This window comes from Acomys russatus, chromosome 2 (genome assembly GCF_903995435.1).
Source record: "Acomys russatus chromosome 2, mAcoRus1.1, whole genome shotgun sequence".
Classification (NCBI taxonomy): Eukaryota; Metazoa; Chordata; class Mammalia; order Rodentia; family Muridae; genus Acomys; species Acomys russatus.
In genome coordinates this window covers 31,332,634-31,341,090 of record NC_067138.1, presented here as the reverse complement: position 1 = coordinate 31,341,090, position 8,457 = coordinate 31,332,634, and the positions used below count along the sequence as shown (strand labels likewise).

Sequence of the window (8,457 nt, the reverse complement as noted above, 5' to 3'; positions counted from 1 at the left end):
ATGTCCACCAAAACACCAGAACTCATGAGGTGAACGTACCTCAGCCCTCCAAACCAGCCCTTTGCTGACTCCATCCTTCAAAACCAATACAAATAGAAACTTTTCCTAGTTGAGCTTTGCATGAGTTCCTGATGAAAAATATCATGAGCTGTGTCTGAAATGTTTCCGTGAAGCTTTAAGAGTAATTGATTACATACATAGCTTTCAGAGAACAGTGCAATTTTGAGAATTCAAGAGAGCATTAATTATGAAAAAAAAAAGAAGCCTGATGAGACATGGTTCTCCTGCCTGTATGGTGTTTGAGATCCTGTTCATTATTGCAATGCCAACATCCAACTCAGCACCAACAAACCTTTGTTGACTTGGTAACTTTCATCTGTTTCCTTTTCTTTTTCTAAAGAGGTTTTATTCTCTTATTCAGTGTGTGTGTGTGTGTGTGTGTGTGTGTGTGTGTGTGTGTGTGTAGAGTCTTCAGAAGAAGACAAGGGGCATGGGATCCATCTGTGTAGAAAGAGAGAGAGAGAGAGGGAGAGAGAGAAAGGTGGCATGCATGCACCTGCCACAGACCAATTCTGTGCAGTTGGCTCTCTCCTCTTACCTTTAAAAGGTGAAGAAACATTGCAGGTCCTGCAGGTGTCCAGACAGGGAGGCAAACCATGAAGAGATGAGAATGAAAACTCAGTTCAGATTGACTTCAACAACCTGGATAAAAACTTCTAGAGATCCAAGATGGCGGCGAGCAGTGTGGACCGCGTTTGGAGGCTCCAGTGAACAATTCAGGGAATTGCACAGATTTCTGAGCCAGGAACACCGAGGTCCGAACATCACGGCAGCGGGAGTGCTCCACGGTTCGGAGGGACCAGGGTGCGGAGGACCTGTGTGCCCCTGCACACGGGAGGAGCGTGGTTTTTCTCTGATCGGAGCGGCAGCGGCAGAGGCAGCAGCACCAGCGGCACCAGCAGCGGCGGCTGAGGTTTGCAGCTCATAGCCTTCCGGTGGAGGCGATTGGTGTGGTGGCTGGTGGGAATTGCTGCGGGAGAGGGGACTCGGGCAGGATTTGGGTCGCGTGGAGCCTTTGGACCCAGACTGGACTCGGCGGACAGTTCGGCCCCAGAGTCCCGGGTACTGGCCCGGCCCAGCAAGCAATTCTGCCTGAGGCACTAACTCAGCATGGCCACAGCTCCCCTGCTGTGGCGCAGGCTTAGTTGAGCTCACAGCTCCACACTAGGCACCACCTCAGCTCAGTGGCAGCTCCCCTGCGGTGACACAGGCTGGGCGGAGCACTTGGTTTCACCACAGGCGCTAACTCAGAGCAGCTGCAGTTCTCCTGCTGTGTTGCAGGCTTGGTGATGTGCTCAGTTCCATCCTAGGCACCACCTCAGCTCAGCGGCAGCTCCCCTGCGGTGACACAGTCTGGGCAGAGCACTTGTTCCACCACTGGCGCTAACTCAGAGTAGCCGCAGTTCTCCTGCTGTGGCGCAGGCTGGACAGAGCTCTCGGTTCCACCAGCTCTAAGATTCTGGTTGGACACAGTGTGCAGTTTGAATCCAGAATTCCTGGCTGAGATTGGTGGTCAGTTCGGGCCCTGAGTCAATAACTCACCACAGCACGCACTTTGGGCCAAAAGGCCCTAGCGGAGCTTGGTGCGTAGTCCCAGCCCAAAAATTCTGGCTGGACCCTGTGTGCATTTTGGGCCCAAAATCCCTAGCTGAGCTTGGCAGATGGTTCAGGCCCTAAGAATCTAGCTGAGTTCTGCCCGTGGTTCGGTCCCAGTGCTCCTGGCTGGACTTGGCAGGGAACACAGAAGGCTATGGATACCTTGGCCTGACCCAACGCTCATTCAGAGACCCAGAACAATTGCAGGATCCACAGCAGAGGGGGGCTGAGGATCACTGGCTGTGAGAGACCAGAACAATAGGGCTAACCTCCTAACATCCACACCAGTGAAGCTTTGAGCTTGCAGCTTAGGGAAATCGTGAGAAAACAAGTGAATCTATCATCAGGCACCCTCCATTCAACTCTGGAAGCTACCCAACAAAAACAAAGACGGCAAGATGTCTAAAGGACAATGAAAAAGCATACGCAAAAAAAACCAAAACAACATGGCGTCTCCAGTTTCCAGCTATCCCAAAGAAAACAACCCAGAGAACTCAAATACAACGGAAATACAAGAAAATAACCTCAAATCCTTAGTAATGAGGATGATAATGGAGGAAACAAATAAAATTCGTAATCAAATGCAGGAAGACGCAGACAAACAGGTGAGAGACATAAAAGAAGCACATAGAGTGGAACTGGAAAAATTGCAGGAAAATGCAAACAACCAGATGAAAGAAATAAATAAAATGGTTCAAGCTCTGAAGACCTATAAAGAGGCAATGGAAGAAACTCAGGAATATACAAAAAATCAGATGAAAGAAATCAAAAAATCAGTTCAAGATCTGAAAATGAAAATGGATTCAATGATAAACACACAGACAGAAGAAAAACAAGAACGTGAGACCTCAGAGAAGAAGGCGAGCAACACAGAGTTGAGCTTTTCTAACAGAATCCAAGAGATGGAAGAACGAATCTCAGGGCTAGAAGATACAATAGCAGATATTGAATCAACCATTAAAGAAAATGCCAAATCTGGAAAACTCCTGACACAAAACATCCAAGAAATTAAGGACACCATGAAAAGAAGAAATCTGAGGATAATAGGCATTGAAGAAAGAGAAGACATCAGACTCCAGGGCCCAGAAACTATTCTCAACAAAATCATAGAAGAAAATTTCCGCAATCTAAAGAAAGAGATGCCTATAAACATACAAGAGGCCTACAGAACACCAAATAGAATTGACCAGAAAAGAAAAACTGCCCGCCACATAATAATCAAAACACAAAACATGCAGAACAAAGAAAAAATATTAAAAGCTGCAAGGGAAAAGGGCCAAATAACATTTAATGGTAAACCTATCAGAATTACACCCGACTTCTCAGCAGAGACCATAAAAGCCAGAAGGGCCTGGACAGAGATCCTGCAACCCCTAAGAGAACACAGATGCCAGGCCAGACTACTTTACCCAGCAAAATTATCAATAACCATTGATGGAGAAAACAAAATATTCCATGACAAAAACAAATTCAAACAGTACCTATCCACAAACCCAGCTTTACAGAAGGTACTAGAAGAAAAACTCCATCCCAAAGGGTCAAGCTACAACCAAAACTACCCAGGAAATAGATAACTATCCCATGGCTAAAACACAACTACACAAACGCTCGACTGGAAACAACATCAAAATTAAGACTCTTAACAGTCACTGGTCATTAATATCTCTCAACATCAATGGCCTCAATTCTCCAATAAAAAGACACAGACTAACTGAATGGGTACATAAACAAGATCCAACATTCTTCTGCATCCAAGAAACACATCTCACCCATAATGAAAGGCATTACCTCAAGGTAAAAGGTTGGAAAAAAGCTTAAGCCACACATCGATCCCCACACAATAATAGTGGGAGACTTCAACACCCCACTCTCACTGAAGGATAAGTCATTGAAACAGAAACTAAGCCGAGAAATAACATCATTAACCAATGCCATGGGTCAAATGGATCTAACAGATATCTATAGAACCTTTCACCCAAACAAGAAAGAATACACCTTCTTCTCTGCACCCCATGGAACCTTCTCCAAAATTGATCACATCGTAGGTCACAAAGCAAGCCTCAACAGATACAAGAGGATTGAAATAATACCTTGTATCCTATCAGATCACCATGCTCTTAGGCTGCAATTCAACAACAACAGAAATAACAAAAAGCCTACACGTTTGTGGAAACCAAACAACTCTCTGCTAAATGACACCTGGGTCAGGGAAGAAATAAAGAAAGAAATCAAGGAGTTTCTGAAATTCAATGAAAATGAAGAAACAACATACCCAAATTTGTGGGATACATTGAAAGCAGTGCTAAGAGGAAAATTAATAGCACTAAGTGCCTTTAAAAAGAAATTGGAAACATCGCACATAAGCATCTTAACAACACAACTGGAAGCCCTAGAAAAAAAGAAGCAGAAACACCCAAGAGGAGTAGACGCCTGGAAATAATCAAACTCAGGGCTGAAATTAACAAATTAGAAACTAAGAAAACAGTCCAAAGAATCAACAAAACCAAAAGCTGGTTCTTTGAGAAAATCAACAAGATAGACAGACCATTAGCCAAACTAACTAAAAGGCAGAGAGACAGTATTGAAATCAACAAAATCAGAAATGAAAAGGGAGACATAACAACAGACACTGAAGAAATTCAAAGAATCATAAGATCCTACTTTGAAGGCATATACGCCACAAAATTTGAAAATCTAAGGGAAATGGACGATTTTCTTGATCAAGTTCACTTGCCAAAGTTGAATGAAGAACAGATAAACAAGCTAAATAGTCCCATTTCCCCTACAGAAATAGAAGCAATCATCGATGGTCTCCCAACCAAAAAAAGCCCAGGGCCAGATGATTTCAGTGCAGAATTCTACCAGACCTTTAAGGGCGAGCTAATACCGATACTCTTCAAGCTACTCCAAAAGATAGAAATGGATGGAAAATTACCAAATTCATTCTATGAGGCCATAGTCTCATTGATACCTAAACCTCACAAAGACTCAACAAAGAAAGAGAATTTCAGACCAATTTCTCTTATGAACATAGATGCAAAAATACTAAATAAAATACTTGCAAAACGAATACAGGAGCACATCAAAGATATCATTCATCATGACCAAGTAGGCTTCATTCCAGGCATGCAGGGATGGTTTAATATACGGAAATCCATCAATGTAATCCACCATATAAACAAACTGAAAATAAAAAACCACATGATCATCTCCTTGGATGCAGAGAAAGCATTTGATAAAATTCAACACCCATTCATGTTTAAAGTTTTAGAGAGATCGGGGATACAAGGCACTTTCCTCAACATAATAAAGGCTATATACAGCAAGCCAATAGCCAAAATCAAAGTAAATGGTGAGATACTCAAGGAAATTCCTCTCAAATCGGGAACAAGGCAAGGCTGCCCACTCTCTCCATATCTCTTCAATATAGTACTCGAAGTTCTAGCCAGAGCAATAAGACAACAAAAGGAGATCAAGGGTATCCAAATGGGAAAGAAGGAAGTCAAATTATCCCTCTTTGCAGATGATATGATAGTGTACATAAGTGACCCTCAAAACTCCACCAGAGAACTCCTAAAGCTGATAAACACCTTCAGCAAATTGGCTGGATACAAAATTAACTCAAAAAAGTCTGTAGCCTTCCTATACACAAATGACAAGCTTGCAGAGGAAGAAATTAGGAAAACCACACCCTTCACATTAGCCACAAGCAATATAAAATATCTAGGAGTTACCCTAACTAAGCAAGTGAAGGACTTGTATGAAAAAAATTTCAAAACTCTGAAGAAAGAGATTGAAGATGACCTGAGAAGATGGCGTGATCTTCCTTGCTCATGGATCGGGAGAATTAACATAGTAAAAATGGCCATCCTACCAAAAGCAATCTACAGATTCAATGCAATCCCTATCAAAATAACTACACAATTTTTTAAAGACATTGAAAGTTCAATTCTGAACTTCATATGGAAAAACAAAAAACCCAGAATAGCTAAAACAATCTTGTACAATAAAAGGTGCTCCGGAGGAATCTCCATACCTGATCTCAAACTGTACTATAAAGCAATAGTACTTAAAACAGCATGGTACTGGCACAGCAACAGGCTGGTTGATCAGTGGAATCGAATCGAAGACCCAGATATGAATCCACACACATATTGTCACTTGATTTTTGACAAAGAAGCCAAATCCATTCAATGGAAAAAGGATAGCATCTTCAACAAATGGTGCTGGTCTAACTGGAGGTCTATGTGTAAAAAAATGAAACTGGACCCATATTTGTCACCTTGCACAAAACTCAAATCCAAGTGGATTAAAGACCTCAACATAAAACCAGAGACACTAAGCCACTTAGAAGAAAAAGTGGGAAAGAGCCTGGAACATATTGGCACAGGAGACAACTTCCTGAACAGAACACCAACGGCCCAGGCCTTAATGTCAACCATTAATAAATGGGACCTCATGAGGCTGAGAAGCTTCTGTAAGGCAGGAGACACTGTCAAGAGAACAAAGCGGCAGCCTACAGACTGGGAAAAGATCTTCACCAACCCTACATTTGACAAAGGTCTAATATCCAAAACATATAAAGAACTCAAGAAATTAAACACCACCAAACCGAATAACCCAATTGAGAAATGGGGCTTGGAACTAAACAGAGAATTCTCAACAGAGGAGTATCAAATGGCTGAGAAACACTTAAAGAAATGCTCAACCTCCTTAGTCATCAGGGAAATGCAAATCAAAACAACTCTGAGATTCCATCTTACACCCATCAGAATGGCTAAGATCAAAAACTCAAGCGACACCACATGCTGGCGAGGATGTGGGGAGAGAGGAACACTCCTTCATTGCTGGTGGGAATGCAAACTAGTACAGCCACTTTGGAAATCTATCTGGTGCTATCTCAGAAAAATGGGAATAGGGCTTCCTCAAGACCCAGCTATTCCACTCCTTGGAATATACCCAGAAGATGCTCCAGCACACAACAAGAAAATTTGCTCAACCATGTTCATAGCAGCCTTATTCATAATAGCCAGAACATGGAAACAGCCTAAGTGTCCCTCAGTAGAAGAGTAGATAAAGAAACTGTGGTACATATACACTATGGAATACTATTCAGCTATTAAAAACAAGGAATTCCAGAAATTTGTGGATAAATGGATTGAGCTAGAAATGATCATAATGAGTGAGTTAACCCAGAAGCAGAAAGAATCAAATGGTATATACTCACTTATATCTGCATACTAGCCCAAGGGGCATGTCCCACGAAAGCCTTCACTTACCAGGAAAATGGGACAGAAGGGAAGGCATCCTATTGGGACTCTAAATGAGAGACGCATGGGAGAACAGCAAAATAAAAGGATCCAGAGGGTCCTAGAAATCTACAAGTAGAACAATATGATAGGCAGATTTGGGCCCAGGGGTCCCGCTCAAACTAAGGCACCAGCCAAGGACAATACAGGAGGTAAACTTTAAACCCCTTCCCAGATCTAGCCAATGGTCAGAATATTCTCCACAGTTGAGTGGAGAGTGTGATACGACTTTCTCACGTACTCTGGTGCCTCACATTTGACCATGTCCCCTGGAGGGGGAGACCTGGTGGCACTCAGAGGAAGGACAGCAAGTAGCCAAGAAGAGACTTGATACCCTATGAGAATATATAGGGGGACGTAATCCCCCTCAGGAACAGTCATAGGGGAGGGGAATAATGGGAAAATGGGGGGGGGGAGGAATGGGAGGATACAAGGGATGGGATAAACATTGAGATGTAACAAGAATAAATTAATAAAAAAAAGATCATCAAAAAAAATGTAAAAATTGACTTGTTAAACATAGCAGGGAGTGCTTTGATAAATTTATATGTTGTGTAATGTTTTAATTAATTTAAATATATTCTGTGATGTTTAAATCGAGTTAGTATATCTCTTCAAACATTTATATATTTGTCATTTCTTAGGATAAAAGCTTCCAAAACATTAAAAAAAAAAAAAAAAAAAAAAAAAACTTCTAAATAGTCTGATGGCAGACAGTTTATTCCTAACAAAATTAAACACAGTATAGATTGAGGGTAACAGTTTCTTGGTGTAATACAATCCCTGGTGCACAAGGAAACATAATTACAACCAAACCTGACCCAAGGGATATGCCATTTCTTCCAAGAAGATGGGTTCTAGAGACCTTTAGCTCTTTAGAAATACTCACCTAACCACATCTGTAAAGCTGCGTTTACCTGGCCTTAGAGGCATTGCAGGAGCAGCTGCTGTGTCCCATGCACATCAGTAGGCAGCAGAAAGGAGAGAGGCTATGTCTGTGCTCAGCGTTTTGTGCATGTATGAAGCTGTAGTATGTCACAGTGTGTTCCACAGTATACATTTTGTCAATATTTGTTTCAAGAAAATGTTCCTTGCAATGAATAGAAGACTCTGGCTTCTGCTGCTCTATCGGTCCTGGAACCTCACTGGGGCTCCTCTCAGATATCCTGCTGTTGCCCTGTGTCATGGAGATCCTGTAGTTTTGGATCTGTAGAACTGGCCCCTTCATGCTTTCCAGCAGTTCATAGATAGGGTAGATGTTAGGCTGGGCCAATTCAAAGATTGCTTTTTCTCTGTTGGGGTGATTTTGCACATGTGGAAGGCAGGTATGAGCAGAGGGGGAGATGAGTAGGATTGGGGTTCGTGACGTAAAATTCACAAAGAACCAATAAAATGTTAAAATAGTAATAATAATTTTTTAAGAATGCTTTTAAGCTGGGAGCAGGGGCACACACATGTAATCCCAGCACTAGGGAGGCAGAGACAGGCAGGT

General features: G+C 42.2%; 1 pseudogene; it reads left to right on the top strand.

Annotated features, from left to right (window-relative positions):
* Window positions 1–7,881: 7,881 nt before the first annotated feature.
* On the top strand, window positions 7,882–8,005 carry LOC127207978 (uncharacterized; annotated as a pseudogene).
* The last annotated feature ends 452 nt before the right edge of the window (window positions 8,006–8,457 follow it).